At 40.5% G+C, this 18969-nt stretch overlaps 1 protein-coding gene across 1 annotated transcript in view; it reads left to right on the forward strand.

Annotated features, from left to right (window-relative positions):
* Positions 1–711: 711 nt before the first annotated feature.
* PAFAH1B1 (platelet activating factor acetylhydrolase 1b regulatory subunit 1) overlaps positions 712–18969 on the forward strand; it is a 53835-nt gene continuing 35577 nt past the window's right edge. The window contains exon 1 of the mRNA XM_035138966.2: positions 712–1139. The gene's annotated coding sequence lies outside the window, so the exon portion shown is untranslated. The remainder of the gene's footprint in view (positions 1140–18969) is intronic.

An 18969-nucleotide genomic window follows, 5' to 3' on the forward strand; every position in this document is an offset into this window, starting at 1 on the left:
CCATCACTGTATATTTCATGGGTGGTTTACCAAAAAAAGCTAAAAGATAATTAAAATGAACCGCCAGTCATCTAAGAAACATAAAAGACCCGATTGTTCAAAAAACAAATCATTGGCTAAGAAATTTTTCTTCGCTGCTTGTCTGTGAAGGATTACTGATTTCTGCGGGTGGGTTGTTGTTGGTTTTTTTCTTTAAGGGGGTCTTTAATTTTAAAATATTGTTTTGACAGCGCGACTTGTGAGCCGAAATGTTTTTGAATTTTGAAATGTTGTTGTTGGTTATCGCGGCTGCGGTTCGTCCGCCGCCTTGAGCTCGTCAGAAAACGCGACGATCACAACGACGATTATTTGAAATTAAGACCAAAAGAAGTATTTTAAAAATCATAATCATATTGTTGATGAGTGTGATAAGAGAGTAACAATGGTGATTGTAAACGGGAGATGGCTGAGGAGAAACCGACCGACCCCCACACAGGCAGAAGCGGCCAGGCGGGCTGAGGTAAACTGGCCGCGGTGCATGTCGGGAACAGAGTCCGGGCGGGTGCTGCTGCTGTGGCGGCGGCGGCGGCTACCCAAGTCGTCGCCGCCCATCCCGCGCCACCGCCTTCTCCTCGGCCGCGCTGCACGCCGGGAGTCGGCGCGCGTCGGCCTCCCCGCAAGATGGTCTCCGGGCTGCTGTCCCCTCCCCTCGCCGCACATGCGCAGTTCTTAAAGCGGGCCGAGCCTGCTCCCTCCTCCGCTGCTGCTCCCTCCCTCCTTCCTTCCTGGCGGCCGGGGCGCCACTGACAAGACCGGGGCGGGAAAAGGGCGGTCGAAGCCGCCGCTGCTGCTGCCGACGACGACGACGAAGGAAGACGACGAGCGCGACGACCATTACCGCCGAAGAAGGAACACCGCTGCGACCCCTCCGCCCGCCCCTCCTCAGCCAGCCTCCTCCCACAAGCTTCCTCCATCTTCTTTCTCCACAAGCCGGCAAAAGGGGAGGGGGCCGAGAGAGCCCTTATTCGGCGAGGCCGGCTCTGTGCCACCCCCGGGCCCAAGGAAGCGACCAGCAGCCCCCCCCCCCGCTCACTGTACGCGCTCACCTCGCGCGCGGAACCGGCACCGGTGAACTGGTGGGAGCGGCCTCGGAGGCTCGGGTAAGGCCGGCCGGCTTCTGGGTCCAGCGGGAGAATTGAGGGTGTCACACCTATAAGGCGCGACACGGGAGGCGCGACACGGGCTTGTACTGTGGTGCTTTGCTTTATTGTGGCTTTATTTATATATGTATAGGGTGGGTTGGGCGTGGGGTGAACAGGCGGTAGGCCCCGGCCGGGGCTGCTCTTGTTGCTGCTGTTGCCGCCGCCTCCTCCTCCTCTCTCCTCTCCTCTCCCTCCCTCCTTCCTTCCTCGCTTCTTTCCAGCTCGCTCTCAAAATGGCCGCCGCGCCCGTTGATATTGAGAAGGGGGTGGGGGGGGGAAGGGAGGAGAGAAGAAGGAGAAAGGGAGGGATGAGTAAGGCTTCCCTCCCTTCTCTCTGTCTCTCTCCCCGACTCGCATCCTTGCCGTCGTCATCGCGTGTTTGTGTTTTGCCCCCCCCCCATTTCACGCCCCAACCTTCATTCGCACGTCTCTCTGACATGCACGCTGCCCATTCTTCTCCTCTGTCGGATACCCCCCCCCTCTTCTCCCCTTCTTTCCTTAGGTGACTAGGCAAGAAAAACGCGTATGGCGTGCCTTCCTTTGCTCCCGCTCATCCACACACAAACGTTGTTCTTCCTCCTGGCCTTTAGCCACCCCTCTGCCTCTTTCCCCGCATCCAGGATCTCTCCTAAACATCTCTCCATGCACCCCACACCCCGCACCCACCTCCTGCCAAACGGCATTACCCTGTTTATTCATAGTAGGTGGGTGGGTAGATTGGTTTCCCCTCTTTACACCTCCCTTGATATATTATTACCTTCAAGGTTATTTTTGCTCTTTCATCCTACTTTCCCTTTTAACGGGAGTGGGGCACATGTGACCCTCTCTAATGGGGCTGTGCCTTGTTTCTCCTCTTTCACACCCGTCTTATAGGTGACACTTTCTTGTCTTCTAATAGGAAGCGAAAGGGTTTATTTTCCTTCTTACCCCTCTTTCCTGTTAGAGAGGGTGTACAAATGAGTATAGAGTTGTCCTTTGACTTCCAATTTTGTTTATCTATAGAGGAGGTCAGTGGCCCCCCACCTTGGCTGAGAAACTAGCCTCCCTTTAATGGAGAATCTGTTACATTTTCCATTAAAGGATATATATTTTTCCATTGGAGGGAGGGGAGAGGCTCCTAATACTGCTGTTTTACTATTATCTGAATTCTCAGCATCCTCTCCAGCCTGGATGTGATCTTTTCCAGTTCTTCAGTTCCTCAATTCTGCTGTAGCATCTCCGCCCCATAATCCTGCATTACTGCATTTCTCCCCTCCCCTCTGTACACACCTCTTCATCTCCTTTCTCTAGCTGGAGGAGTCTGATCACGCCCTTTGCTCTCTGGTTTCCTCCCATTCTCAAGCCATCTTTTAAAGCATAATTTGTTGGTACCCTCTACCTCCTACTACCACAGCATCTCTCTACATCCTCTGTTCCTAGCTCTATCATCTCCCCTTCTTGCATCTGCTTTGTCACTCTGAAACCTCATCATGCTAGCTTGCAGGCCCTTCGTGCTCTAGTCTAGGCCATCCTTTGCTCCCATCCTACTTTTGCTTCTGACATCCAGAATCCTGCTTTTCTTCAGCTTTAGTCCTCTACTCCCAGCTCTGTTGTTATATCTGTAGTATGTCTTTACTATCCTCTTATTCTTGAATCTCCCTTCTTGCAACCTCCAGTCCATTTTTCAGTTCCATATTTCTGTAAGCTTTGTCTCACAGCCCACAACTCTAGTCTCCTACCACACTCTTCTCTTCTTCATTATCTTTTCTTCATATTTACTGCCACTCCATTGCTTGACCACCTGCATTCCATAATGATGTTCTCTTCTGGCGACTTCACAATAAATAGGGGTGGAGGAGTTTGTAGTGATAGTGACCCCAATAAAGGCCTGGAAGTAGAGAGAGAGTCAGATTGAAATATATCATAGATCTCCCCCCCCCAATGCTCCTTGCATTTCTTTATTTCTTGTCGACAAAAGTGGGAGGAGAATTATTGTTTGTTGGCAAGTTGGCCTGCTTCTCTGTGTTGTTTGTTTTAAACAAGATGAGTGTTGGGGTACTGGCTCATTAAAATAAATGATCTGTGGTACACAACATAAAAGAGATGTCTGGCATCTAATCTGGTGGTCTGTCAAAAGGCCCTTTTCCACCAATCTCCCTGCAGTGACTGAGTAAGAGAAAAACCATTGCTAGGAGGTGGCTCAGACCTTCAGAACAAGCTGCAGCAAAAATGGGAGGAGGATGTCGGGGGGTTAGCACCTCATTGCTGGTAGAACCTCATTGCTGGCAGCTTAGAGAGGAAATTGCCCTTTTGAAAGATGGGGAGGAGGAGGAGTGATGCTAGAGATGCCAGCAAGGAATCTCATCCCATTAAGGTGCTTGTTTGTTCTGTATTGTTCAGAGTACAGCTCTTCAGCTTTGCGATTCTCTCTTCCCCTTTACCTTATTTCTGTGAAGAAGTTAGGGTGGGTCACACACTTATAGGAGAGGTTTTTGGAGTGGTGATGGTGGGTGGGGAAAAGAGAAATTTGGCACAGCCTCTGAGACTAGTCACATCCTATCCTATTTTCCTTAGTAGCCCTGGCTGGGGAAAAAATGTTCCGATACTACTGCAGTATGGCTTGATTGATGCAGGTCAAATATTTTTGCAGTGAGTTTCCTAGCCATGAGTGTTGGAAGCTATACAAACAGTATTCACTGTTCCTATCCCTCTGTCCACCCAAAAGGGTGGGTGGGTAGGTGGGTGGGGAAATAGTAATGTATTTAGGTGCATTAACCTGTTTGCATATTCAGTTCCCCCCCCTGGAATTCTCTTGCTACTGTGCATATGTCACATTTGTAGACTGCACTAGCAGGTGTGGAGGAGGGGGTGGAATGGCCCGAATTCTCAGATTTATAATTAAACAATTGTGCACCATTGAATTGCTTGGCGGTGTGGGACAGGATTTTTCAGTGTAGCTGAATTATTATTATTACTATTATTATTATTATTATTATTCAAAGGGGTTTAGAATATCCCTGAATCAGATATTTTGAACAAAGAGAACACTTTTGACAAAAAGCCTCTGCTACAGATACATTAGTTCGTCAGTAATGTTTTATGTGTTCTTGTTTGGTTGGATTGTGTTTATGGAGGGGCGAGTACAGCGAGCACAGCCATTGAGGAGAAAACTGGGTGGAGTAAGGCAGAAGCTGTGAAATGGCTAGATTACCCTTTTCATTGCATTCACACCACCCATTTTCTGCTTGTGTTTTTGCTGGAGTGGGAGGTATAGTAATTGCAGTAACAATGAAGTCTGTTCTTTAGGGAGGAGTCTAGTGGTATAGAAATCAAGTGGATGTGGTAGTCTTTATTTATCTCAACCCCCCCCCCCCGGCCCTTTCCGTAGAGCTTGATTTGTCTAGCAGTAAAGTAGCCAGTCAGTGTTGGGAAGCAAGGGTTTTTGTTGTTTGATTATCTTTCTGGTTGACAGATTTTCACTTTTTTACTTCATTTGGGCTATGATATATTTACACAAATAGTACATGTCAAATTTCTACATTAGTGAATGGTGACTTCATTTGTTCTTACATTTTGTGGTGGTTTTCTGTAGCAGAGTGTTTGTTACCTTTACACTCTGTCTTGTCTTGTCTCCCCTCCACAAGTATGATCAAATTGAGCACTGTTATCCTTTGACACATTTTTAAAGAGTACAGAAAAAAATGTAGGACAAAGGGATATGGAAAACACTCTGATGGAATGGTAAACATGATGTTCCATCTTTCTTTACACTTACCTAATGAAGGATGGCAGTGTTCTCATTGATATTCAATCTTTGTCATGCCAAATCCAATTCTTAAGGGTGAATATACATAGATTGTATTGGACAAAGCACAATTTGATTCTTATCAATATGGGTGTGGATTAAACTGTACCGTATACACAGTGTAATTTTCTAGCATTTCTTTTATGAGTGGCTACTGTTTCCTGCATTTCTTCAAACCAAATAGTTTAGTTGTTTGCTAGAGTGTCTATTGTATAAGGGGACTCAAACTCTAAATTGACCAAAACCATTGACCTTGAGATTTGGGTTGACCCTGAATGCTCACACTTAAGAAAATGCATATATGCAAAGAAAAAAATGGGAATTAATAGGATTATAGGTTCTGTTCTGTCTCCTCCCACTTTCAAGGCTTATATATAGTTATATAAATAAAGTTTTTAGCTTATATGTTTATATGATTTGCTTGTTGATTATATAATCTTCCTTTTGGCCTTGCTGAAGTGCAACCTAAAATGGAACACGTTTTAAATATGTTGTAAAGTTTGTGGCAAGGTTTAATATACTGGTACTTGCTTTTGGGTTAGAATGTCACACATTGCCTTTGAATATTATCCAGAAATTAAAAGGGTCTCAATTATTATATATAGTGATACTCACTATATTTATTGAATAGGTTAGTTTCATTAGGAAAATCTGTTTTTTGTGTTTTTGTTTTTGTTTACTTCCAAATGGTACTACCGTACTATAAGACTTTCTAAGGAGATGCCTACTGCTCTAGCCTGTGGTATTTACATTCAGGTGGCAAAAAGGTTTGACCCTTTCTATATTTTTCAGTGCCTGTTTATGGGTGGACAATTCATGTCTGACACATGGTGAATACAGAACAAAAATCGTAGCTGTCATTATATTAGCATAAAATTTTAACATGTTGTGAATGTTGGGGTGAACTTCTGCATCCTGGTGTGTGTGCTTAACATGTCTCTTAGAAGTATGGGAAACCTTCCCTAGTAAAAGGATGCATTGTCATGTTCTCAGCCTCTGTAAAAATATTTCTGGTTTATGATGTTGTACTCTGCAATTTCCATTCTTTCCCTTTTAAATTGTACCTTATATCATTTTAGTGACATTATGCTATGCATAATCTTTGTCAGTGCTGTAAGCTGAGTCATGGAATCAGTTGTGCAAATGGAATCATATCTGGGCAGAGGTTTCACTGTTCATTAGTGCATTTAGAATTGCAATCTAAGAGTTCAAATTTATGGCTTATTTTAGAATAGAGCCCAGATCCAAGTCCTGTCAGATTCTTAACTTTTTTGTATTGCTGTACTTCATTTTTTCTTGATTCCTGTTCATCCAAATCTTCATTTGGGACAATTACTGTCTTAACTACTTTCTTAGCTTCTGTACCATGTCTTAGGCATGATATGGTAGAGATGCCACTCACGTCATCTCTCAGTAGAATTTATAAATATGCATCAGAGTGGATTTAGAACTTCATTTTTATTAAATACTATAAAAAAACTCCTTTGAATAATCTGTTGATTGTTCAGTGTGGTGTAATAAATAGTGTTGGACTTTGAATGGGAAATCCCAGGTTCAGATGCCTGCTCAGCTTTAAAAGTTTATAAGCTAACCTTAGGCTGAGAGAGAATCACTGGCTCAGTGTACATCACAAGGTAGTTGTGAGAATAGAAGGGAGCAGGGACCTTATGTATACTCTCTGAGCTTACTGGAAGAAGGTGGGATAACTTTTCAGAATATAAAATTTAAAAATCATGAACAGCTGAAATGTAGGCAAGATTACTGTACTAGTATTTAAACAAGATAAATTCAGGAGTAGGACTAACAGGTTGTATCAAACTTCTACTCAGAGTAAACCTATTGGAATTAGTGGACCTAAGTTAGCTATGTCCATTAATTTCATTGAGTCTCCTCTGAGTATGACTTAATGTTGGATACCCAACATTACCCATACCCATTGTATATTATTATCAAACTGGGGTGCATAATGGAAAGTCAAAGATAGCAATAATTTAGCGAATAGGATACACATGGCCTGTCGAGTTAACCTTGTATGCTACCAGTCATAATGGGAACTCTGCTTCTGTCAACTGTAAAACAAGGGAAAAGATGCTTAGCTACTCTTGAGTACCACGCTTGCCTTAGCACTACTTTTAATGGAAGATTAATAGTGTCTTTGTTTGGGCATGGGACAATGTGTTTTAAATAGGATAAACCTGGATTGAGACTATAAATTAGAGTTCTGGTTTTGGAAGTTGTGGGTTCAATTGCAATAATCTGGGCTGGGCAGTCATTCATTGTTAATGTATGGTGTTTGCTAATTAAGGTGGGGTTTCAGAAGAAACATTGCTTGGCTTATACGTCACCTAACCTAGTCTACCATGCACTTTTAAGAGGAAAATTAAAGGATTGCTAGGAGTTTGACAGACTTGACTGCTGCTGGTACTCATTGACAGCATACTCTCTTCAATACAAATGCACAGCTAGGAATCAAATGTCTTCATTCAAGGTTACCCCATTAGCAGAGAAACATCTATGGTATGTCTATTAAAATTTGACATGCATCAGGACGATTTTAATCATTATTGTTAATCAAGTTTCCCATTTCGGATTTTTTTTTGAACAGCATGCCTGCAAACTAGTTGCTATAACAATTACCACATATTAACTGATAACTAAATGAGTCATTATAGGATTACAGTCTAAAACATTTGGCCTTGCAGCCCATATGTCTTTTGCACTGCAAAATTATACCTACTTAACTAGAATTCTGCTTTGTCTGACTCTACATATATACATACGAGGATACTAAGCAAGATGACTTGCTTGAAGGCTCAGGGTGCAATCAAAGTGAGATTTACAGCTCAGTCCCAGAAGTAAGTGTTCAGAACTTTCTTGAAAAGGAACTGGTGGTAGTTACTCAGCAAGTATTTATCAATGAGATGGAAGTGTCAATGCTGTTTAGCTGTTGTAAACACTCATAATTTGAGAACAGAATACATTGCAGAGTTGAGATACTTGGATGGTGTAAAATAGGATTGCAAGAAAATTAATGTGGGTCCCATCCTGGCGAGACATGTGATGGCATCTCCTGAGATATGACACCTTTGACACCCTAGTCCCTAGGTCCCATAGAAAGCACACAATAACTGAAATATGATGTATAACTTCTTATGTTTCTTATAATGCTTCAGTTCAAAGGTTTGATATGTCTATGATTTTATTATGGAATATTTAACTTGCTGTTTGGTATGCCATGACTCAGTTTTATGGTAAATGTAAACTTTAACCAGGTTTCCTTTTTAAACATTGGCTAAAGAGAAACGAAATGCCCTACTAGATCAGGCCAAAGGCCCATCTAGTTCAGCACCCTGTTTTCACAGTGGCCAACTACCCTGTTTCTCATATTTTAAGACATATCCATAAAATAAGCCATAGCAGGATTTTTAAGCATTCAAGGATTATAAGCCATACCCCGAAAATAAGACATAGTGATAGGCGCAGCAGCAATGCCAGCCGCGGCAGGAGGAGGAGGAAAAAAATAAGACATCCCTTGAAAATAAGCCATAGTGTGTTTTTTTGAGGGAAAATAAATATAAGACGTGTCTTATAATATGAGAAACACGGTAGATACCCAAGGGAGGCCCACAAGCAGGACCTGAATTCAGCAGTACTCTCCCCATTGATTCCAAGCCACTGGTATTCAGAGACATACTGCCTCCAACTCTGGAGGTAGAATACACCATTGTGGGTAGTAGCCATTACATAATTGTAGATTTAGTATAATTGAAATTTATCAATTCAAATCCAGTTCAATCCAAAATATATTTAGTTCCTCATCTCTTGTAAGAACTTCAAAAATCATACAATTTAATTACTTCTGTCAATGACAGATTTCCAAATTGATTTGTCAGCTTAGCAGATACACAATATATTTTTAGCCATTCTGTTCTAAGTTTTCTTACGGTCAACATTAGGAGTTCATACAGTGTCAGTTTGAGTACTGTCAACATCATTCCAAACCAAATACTATTTTAAAATTTCATCCATCCAAATTCCTGCAGTGCTTTTAGGTGGTTTAGTTATGCTTACGTGTTAATAATGTTGGTATGTTTGATAAATAAAAATTTGCAGTCTTAAGAGGTTGCTCTTATAAAGTAGTGTCTGATAACGCATTAGGAGGACAATTTTAAATGTGCCTTTTAAGTTGAGGTATTAAATGAAGCAATTGTTCTGACAATTCTGAAACATTGTGTGTGCTCAACTTAACCAGCAATGAGTTGTTTAAGGTTAATGTGTCCAACACGTTCTTGGATGGATCTTCTGGAACAAAAAGGTTTTCTCTGAGGGAGCCACTTACTGGTGCTCCAGGCATCTATGAAGCCATTGTTTCTGAGATGTCAATTTTCTCTTCCCATTCTTTTTTTTTTGACACATCATGGAAATGTTAACCTTACTGTTTTAGATGATGTTAGCATTATCTTCAGCATAATTTTCATAATGCTTTTCATAATTTTCGCTTCTGAAGTATTTTTTAAAAGTGTATCTTTGTTAGAGATTGGACACAGAAAATCAGCGCTCAGCTAGTGCTGAAATGGCACTTGAAGGGATATCTGCATTGTGGACTTAAAGCAGATTAACAATTGGGGCTGTTTGAGAACCATGGTAGTTTAGGGGCTAAAGGGTTGGGTTTAGGTTCATGTTTGAATTCTGCTTGGGGTTAGGAAAGCTAGTCAACATTGTTGTTGTTTAGTCGTGTCCGACTCTTCGTGACCCCACATTGTTTGAAGCTTAATGATAATTTAATGACATGTCTGAACTGACAAGGCATCAGCTGGCAAACCACAACTTTAAACAAATGGTTTGAAGGGGACTTGCAGACTGTGGTTTGGTGTGATGCTTGAATCAATAAACTATAGTTTAAACATTGCTCTGCCTCCGGAGGCTACTTCCTTGTAGTGAACTTGCAAAGCAAAGAAGATAAAAAGCAATGCAGGCAAGCTGCTGTAAGCTACATTTTTATGTCTGGTTAGCATAACAACCATCATTACAATGTTGTGTAAATTCAGCCATCGTCTATTTGCTTTATCTACCAACAATGCAGTCCTTCTTGGAGGAAGGGCCGTATAGAAATGTAACCAGTAAATGAAGATGAGAACACCGAAAGTGACCATAGGATTGTATCCAGTGCTAATCCTATTCAGAGTAGACCCGTTGAAAATAATGGCTGACTATCTTGGGTCCGTTAATTTAAATGTGTTTACTGTGTGTGTCTACTCTTAAGAAAATTTAGTTGGATACAGCCCAAGCATTTTATTCTTTGGAACATATCTATGCCTGGATCAGAAGATGTTCATAGATTGTATTGTTGTCCATCAGTACTAATCAGACTTTTATCAGGAGATGTTTCTGATGAGAACACTCTATTTTGTAATCGGTGATTAATTGATGCAATCAAATTTTTTCCTACTTTAATTACTATTGACTTACGGTATCTGTCCTTTCTCTTTAATGCATATGTTTTAATCCATGAATCCTTTTGGAAATGGATTCATAGTTATTGTCAGGTAACAAAAATAATGATTGATTTAAGATGGAATATACATATTTTTGTTCATACTGTTTCAGTGTGAGCTACTTTTTGTAATCCTGCAGCTGGTCTGAGGTGGAGTATGTTTACAGAGTTTTGTAGTTGTAATATGGTTGTCTTGCTGAAAGACTTACCTCCTCCAAGCAGAACATTTTGCCCATCAGTGGCTTTCTCTTATCCCACCCAGTCAAGTAATCTAGAGAAGTAATCCATGGAGAACTGATGTGTACTGCACTGAGTTGCTAAGTGGCTTAAAATGTGATGTTTTTTCTCCTTGACTATGAAAAATGAGAACTCATAACACCATGATGGTATGTTCTCTTTGCAGCATGTTATGATTTGGATGAGATGGGCTAACTACATAGGAATGCATATAAGGGAGAGTATTGCCTCTTTGTAAGTCCTACCATCCAATTCTGTTGCATTCTGTTTCATTGACTTTTAGACCTTGTTGCTGTTTATTGTTGTAACCAAGGGAAATCAAAGAGATGGTCACCAATTTCTGTGCCAGATGCTTGGCTGGCCGTTAGTGGCACAAGCTTTCTCTACATAACTCCCCTTCAACCCCATACGATTTATCTGGTGTTGACGTTAAAAAACTAATCAGATATGAATCTGTTCAAGTTGTTATTTGTTCCAGTAACTGAAGAGCCCATATAAATTGCAGGGAAGTGTGGTTATTAAGTGTGCCACTTTATTAATTAAAATACTGCATTCATCATTCCTCTTTCCACAATTTGTTGCTGGGCCAAAGCTTCAGTTTTCCAGAGTTTGGATCAAGTAATATAAACATTCCTTTTAATTATTAATAACTAATGAGGGCTCTTCTTAAGCACTATGTGTACTTCTTGGATCAAATTACCAATTTCTCCAATTTCTCTAATAATAAATAAATTGGACATACCCTTTTCAAAATGGTTATATTTTGCCTTTCAAAGGTATATGGAACAGCTGCAGTACTGGTGCAATGAGGCAAGTCAGGGAAGATGTGACTAATAAAGTAGCAGTAGAATTGTGAACAGGTAGTGCAGAACTTGGGCCATTGGGCATTCTCTCTTTATCTTTCCTATAATAGGAAATGAGATATTGAAAAATCAGTTTTCTCTGAATAAACCTAAGAGTTTGAATCTTTTCATGTTACAAATTGCCTTCCATCTTCGAGTGACTTAATTTTTCTTACAGTGAACAGTAGTGCACATGCAAATTGCACTGAGGAATTTTAAATACCTTCCTTTTAATCTAATGGATATCTGCCTTGTTAATTACTTGCACTGTAATTCTGAAAGTGTATTAAAATATCAGGTGATTATCACTCAAGGGACTGTGCCACACACACACACACGCTTATAGAAAAGTGTGAGAGGGCTTTTGTGTGTGGCATTGGGTGCTTGTTTTGCTCATACAGGAAAGACCAACAGCCTAGCTGTTATTAGGGTCATCAGTTCAATATACCCTGTTTCTCATATTTTAAGACATACCCATAAAATAAGCCATAGCAAGATTTTAAGCATTCAAGGAATATAAGCCATACCCCGAAAATAAGACATAGTGATAGGCGCAGCAGCAATGCCGGCCGCGGCAGGAGGAGGAGGAAAAAAATAAGACATCCCTTGAAAATAAGTCATAGTGGGTTTTTTTGAGGAAAAAATAAATATAAGACATGTCTTATAATATGAGAAACACGGTATGATCTGCAAAACAGATTAACCAATCAACTCCCTAGATTAGGTTTACATATACCCTACCAAACTTTAAGTATGATCTATTATTTAAGTGTAATATTATATTTAGATGCAGCAGAAGTAACTTCAGGAATTGTTTTCTGCATTACAGTGAAATCCCCGGCATGTTAACTTAGAAGCAAGCCCTACTGTGTCTAACATCCAATTAAGTTTACTTCAGGATTGCAGCTTTCAAGACGTGGGATCAGGCCTTTTACTAGGACATATGCAGATGGGATGGAGAATAAGTTTATTTTTTTAAAAATGAGAGGCAGTATGCCACTAACTACCAGTTGCAGTGGAACAGCAGACAAAAGTTGCTGCCATCATGTCCTGCTTGTAGACTGTGCAAATCACCTGGTTGGTCACTGTGGGAAACAGGAACTAGATGGACCTTTGATCTGATCTGGCAGAGCTCAGGTTCTTTAAAGAAATACGACTTTAATCAAACCATTCAGTCACCCTTTACATGAATTCAGAAAGGGGCTGTCCAATGTTTTCCTTAAGTGAAGCCACCAGTTTTCTCCAGGCCCAAATCATTGTGTCGGTGCTTGGTATTTGTGTCCTCATCAAAACTTTGAAGAACAGCAGGTAGCCAGGGTGCTTAGTACCATTTTCACTTTGAAGATGAGAATATCTTGCTCCCCTCCCCATGTCTGAAAATACTTAGTTATGTATTTGTATTTTTATATCATGCTTATGAGAGGGACCCAGTTTTAATGTTAGTTTCTAAGCATCTTTTGCATAATGAGACCACTCGTATTTTACTATGTTTTTCTGCATCATTGTTTTGGGTTAATATGCCTTCAAAACTACTGTGCCAAAATATCAACCCCCCCCCCCCCGGTCCTTATATTGTGAACAGGACCTTATGACAATTCTGTGTGAAGTAAGATTACTTGTTTAAAAAATGGCAGCTTCACCATCGCTTACAAGAGATCAAGGCTTTAGGTAAGCTACTAGTAGAATTGGGATCTAAAACAACTTTTGCATTTATCTACATGAAATTGTATCCCATGGTTACAGATACTGAATGCACTAATGGGATCATAATGGAAAAGCAAAAGGGAGGAGGTGGTGCAGGAGCTTGAAAGTAAACTTCTGTGAACATTTTTACAGATAATTCTTGCTTAAAGGAGCAAAATCCCTTTACAGCTCATAAATGCTAGTGAAATGGATAGATATTTAAAATTCATTTTATTTTGTAAAAAAGTGATGCATATAACAAATCCATGATGGGAGAGTGGCTTGTCTTTGTGGGTAATTTTTTTACAAAGGAAATATCCTGTAAATTCTCCCTGAGCAATTGACAACTTGATAATCTAGTCCCATCTCAAGAGAACCTCAGAGAGAACAAATGTGTGGTACTGCTTTTGCAGAGTCAAGGGACAGTATGACCCTTCTTTTGTCTTCCAAGACATGTAAAAATGGGTTGAAATAAAGGTGATGCATAGTCTGATACTACACATACTTTGAAGTAGCCTTTCTCAGTTCCGTGGCTCTTAACCCCAGGTTGTTATGTACAGTATTGCAGTCATAGGGTTGTTGTTTTTAAATACCACCTTTAGTGGAAACCAAGGTGGAAATACAGTGGCCAGTGAGGACTAATGGTACATTTGGGTAATACTGGATTCTTTAATAACACACAAACATCATCAGTGTTGCAGACAACTAACCATTGTAAATTTGTATGTTGCTGTATATCTTGAGAATGTTTGCATAACTAACATTTCTTGTTTGGTGAAATATTTTGTTTGGTCCAGATTGAAAAGACCCCCAGTTTTGGAATGGAAATACAATAGCCTTCTAGAAAGCTAAAAACTTGGGACAAATGGAAACTAACTTCTCAACTTTTCATGTGCTTTTTCTTCTACATGATGTTCAACTGAGGCAGTCAAGAAGCAAGAGCTGAACAAGTTTCCAGAATGTACCACTGATCCAAATACCTGATGTTAGTCTCTGATTTGAAAACATTTTTTTCCAGCACAGAATTTAACACACACACCAAATTAACACCTACCTTTTCTAATTTGAATTTCAATTTGAAAACCTTTTTCTTTTTATCTAGCTTAATTTCTGTAGGTGGACTTGAATTTTTAAATTGATTAGAATAATGTGTGGAAAGTGATCCCATGAGATGGTTGATTATTTTCTGTTACCGTATTCAAATTTTGAAAACCTTTAACTCATTGCTTAAACTGCAAAATCTGCACATGGATTTTAAGTTCATTTCTTGTATAGCACTGAGTGATAGTGGGATACTACATTAATTTTTAGTAGTAAATCTCTGTATGTTACTCGTGAAAAATGTCTGCGTTTTGGTGACATTACTGAAAACATAATATTCTGCCTCTTGCACTTGTAGTATCTTCTTGCATAATGGGGGTGCCATGAAGACAGAAAATAAGATTAAAAAATGTACACAGGAAGCTGCCTTTAAAGAACTGATCCTAGTTAGGAACTTTGAAAGGAAATTGAGAACAAAGCACATGGGAAGAAAAACGGCCAGATCAAAAGCACTTCAGCCATCTTGGCACTATAGTAACCAATCAGGCCTTCCTTACAAACAGACTGAGCAGCATTGACTTTATCCCAATAAGTTGCTTTTTGAGCAAAACATTCAAGCAGGCTATAGAATTACTACCAGGTGCTCCTTATAGCTTTTCCATTGTGCTTGAAACTTTAGTAGAGTGGGCTAGAGATTTACTTTTTAAAGGACTCAGTCTGGTTCCCATGTTCGCTCTGGGACCAGTACAGCAATATATCCCTTTCAGCAACCCTGCCAACTTCTCTGATTGATCTTGAATCATAGGATCTGAGTCGGAAGGGACACTCGGGATCATCTAGTCCAACCCTTGGCAATGCCAGAGTAGGCAGTTGTCCTTTAAAAGGATAAAACCTGCAACCTTGGCATTATCAGCACCGTGCACTAACCAACTGAGTTATCTAGCTGCCAAGAAAGAGGTTCTCAAACTGGTCTGTGGACCACCAATGGTCTGCAAGCTTCATTCAGGTTAGAATAGAATAGAATAATTTATTGGCCAAGTATCAACCATACTTGGAATTTTGCTTTGACTATATTGCAATGTAAAGAAAAGAAAAAAGTACCTCATACAACCACTATTCCCCTCACAATACAACAGCACAGCGAAAAGACCCCATACCACCAACTGGCCTCCCTTCCACCCACAACTACAGATTTAACAATTTGATGGCACAAGGAAAAAAGTTATTCCTGTGCCTAGATGTTTTTGTATATAGAGTCCACAGTGTATATAGTCTCCCAGTTGAAGCAGGGAGACAGGAAATCCATCCCATTAAGTATTCATATGGATATTTAATTGTACTGAATTGCTTTTTAAATTTCTTATATTGTGTTTTACTGTACTAGAATTTGAATTCTATGGAATGCAATAAAATACAATATCTAATACTGTATAAATGAATAAAAAACACAATTAAAAAATCATGCAGAGCACAGCTCATTACAATTGCTAAAATGGCCAAAGAAATAATTTAAATAGTCCATCAAGACCGTAAGCAATTAGCAAGTGGTTTGTGGAGAAAAGAAGTTTGTAAACCACTGCTCTTAGACAGTGGTGCTTTCAGGGCAGGACTTTAAGACGAAAGTTTGGGACCCTACTCAACAGAATAAGAAAGAGGAATCCCAAGTACCTGAACATCTAATATTAGGTAAAGGCAAAGAGACCCCTGACCATTAGGTCCAGTTGTGACCGACTCTGGGGTTGTGGCGCTCATCTCGCGTTATTGGCCAAGGGAGCCGGCGTATAGCTTCCAGGTCATGTGGCCAGCATGACAAAGCCGCTTCTGGTGAACCAGAGCAGCGCACGGAAACGCCGTTTACCTTCCCGCTGTAGCGGTACCTATTTATCTACTTGCACTTTGACGTGCTTTCGAACTGCTAGGTTGGCAGGAGCTGGGACCGAACAAAGGGAGCTCACCCTGTCGCGAGGATTCGAATATTGGGTAGAAACCTTAATAAATTGGCCGGAAAGGCCATCTCATTTCCGAAGGTAAATATTAATCCCTATAGTCCTCTCTAAAGTGAATTTTATACAAAAAAATTTATGTGTTATGAGCAGGCAAGGCAGATAAAATGTTCCTGCTGCACTTGGACATTTGTTTTCAACTTTCCTGTTGTTTTGTCTTATAGTACTGGTCAGCAATCAAACCTTTGACCGCATTGTTGGCACTCTGTGCTGTACTTTTATCTGTATGAAAGATTAAGTTACCAGTATTAATATCAAAAGTGAAAGATGAAACAGCTATAACTGAAATGAAGATAGCCAGAAGTAGGTGGATGTGTTCTTGTGACTGTTTTTTCCCTTTTCTTTTTCTAAAAGAGATGTACAAGATTAAGTAATGGCAGCACAAAGGCTGGATGAACACTTTTCTTTCTGAACTCCTTAACATAGAATTGTTCTGGTATATATAATTAAGCTGGACAGGTTTAAGAGACATGTAGCTTAAAAGAGCACTAAGAAATACATGGTTGGATTTAAAAAATGTTTCCGTTTTAGAGACCTCAGAAAAGCACTCGCCACAATAAATATTAATTGGGGAGGAAAAAGGTGAATTTCCTAGTGGCTCTCCATGGCTGGTGCTGTAGGGGTTGAGTGGAGAGCAAGTAAAACCAAAGGCAATACAAATCAGTCTTTTTATTGGAGAATTTTTATGACACACATATGCACAGCCCAGTATTATGAGTTGGACCTATGTAAGACGCGGGTTGCGCTGTAAACCACAGAGCCTCTTGGGTTTGCTGATCAGAAGGTCGGCGGTTTGAATCCCCACAACGGGGTGAGCTCCCATTGCTCGGTCCCTGCTCCTGCCAACCTAGCAGTTCAAAAGCATGTCAAAGTGCAAGTAGATATGGTGTTTCCGTGCGCTGCTCTGGTTCATCAGAAGCAGCTTAGTCATGCTGGCCACATGACCCGGAAGCTGTCTGCAGACAAACGCCGGCTCTCGGCCAGTAAAGCGAGATGAGCACCGCAACCCCAGAGTTGTCTGTGACTGGACTTAACAGTCAGGGGGGTCCCTTTACCTTTAAGACAAACAAGCTTATTAAAAAAACGTAACAAGAGCCTGTTGGCTCAGTGGCCAACCAATTTCCTATGGGAAGCCTGTAAGCAGGACCTGAGCGCAACAGCACTCTGCCCACCTAAGTGTCATCTAGTGTTAGTGTTCTTTGTGTTGGGGTTTTTTAAAATATGGAAATACAGTGTGTGTGCATGAGCGCTGTTAAGTAGATGGGAGCAATAATGTGCACTCACATGGGGAAATGGGGTGTGTGTCTTTGATTTTGTTGCTGGAATTGACACTTAAATGGATCTGTTTGTGTATATTCAAGGCTCAAATTGGTTTTGCTCAAAAAACACAAAAGGCAGCTTGATTCATGCTGATGTTTGCTAAATGCTGTTAAAATACACTGCTTTCTTTTAAACAGTTTACTCTTGAATTTATCCTAGCATGGGCACCTGAATCTTGGTTGCCTCAAATCTTGATCTTTTGACCCCCTACCCTAGCCTACCACTTAAAATACTGCATCTGCTCTTGCAACAGAATGTATGTATTTCTGCTGGCGAGAGTTCAGCTGATGAGAGATGTCACTGGTAACATAAACTGCTTTACACACCTCATGAACCATGAAAGTTCTTTATATGATTTTAGAGTTGGTTTGAGCAGGGTTGTTGAGCCTTTAACAACTATTGGTTAAGTACTTTTAAACATGGAAAAACAGTTTTGGTCCCCGATTTGCTTTTGGGCCCTTCACCCCATCTGCAAAAAAGGATACAATTTTGCCAACTGTTTTTTGTTTAGCCAAGCCTATCCAGATACGTCAGTGTGCATTTTCTTATGTAATTTTAGCCTCTATATTTTTAATGCTTGATTTTATTTATTTATTCAAGAAACTTGTTTTAACATTGATGTTTATTAGGTATCCCAATGTATATATATTTTTATAAACCGCTTAGAGGCTTTATTTACAATTAAGTAGCAAACAAATAATGTTACTAAAATTATGTCACAAAGCATATGTGTGTGCCATCTCTTGCTAACATAGCAGAGGACGCTATTGGTAATAACATCCTAGCTATTCCAACAAGAATACAACATTTCATCAAATATTTTCCAGGAAAAATTGTAAGGTGGGCACTTACTGGCCAAGCTCAGGTTACATTGAGTAGGTTTTTAGAAATTTGATTTGATTTTGCTGTTCGCGTATTTTATATTTTAGCTTGTGTTGTAACTACTCCAAGCCTTTGGGACAGCATAGAATAAAAACCTAAAACAAGCTTGGGTATGAATGCTTATTGACATTTTGAATTTTTTTTTTGTTTGATTGCATTTATATTCCACTTCTCCCATAGGGGCAAGTAGCTGATACAGAATTTTTTTCTAGTTGAAAATCTAACATCTAATTATTCTCCTCAGCTTCCTGTTGTATGTGATACTTAAAGGTAAAGGGACCCCTGACCATTAGGTCCAGTCGTGACCGACTCTGGGGTTGTGGCACTCATCTCGCGTTATTGGCCGAGGGAGCCGGCGTACAGCTTCCAGGTCATGTGGCCAGCATGACAAAGCCGCTTCTGGCGAACCAGAGCAGCACACGGAAACGCCGTTTACCTTCCCGCTGTAGCGGTACCTATTTATCTACTTGTACTTTGACATGCTTACGAACTGCTAGGTTGG

The sequence above is a fragment of the Zootoca vivipara genome, chromosome 15 (assembly GCF_963506605.1).
Source record: "Zootoca vivipara chromosome 15, rZooViv1.1, whole genome shotgun sequence".
Lineage (NCBI taxonomy): Eukaryota > Metazoa > Chordata > Lepidosauria > Squamata > Lacertidae > Zootoca > Zootoca vivipara.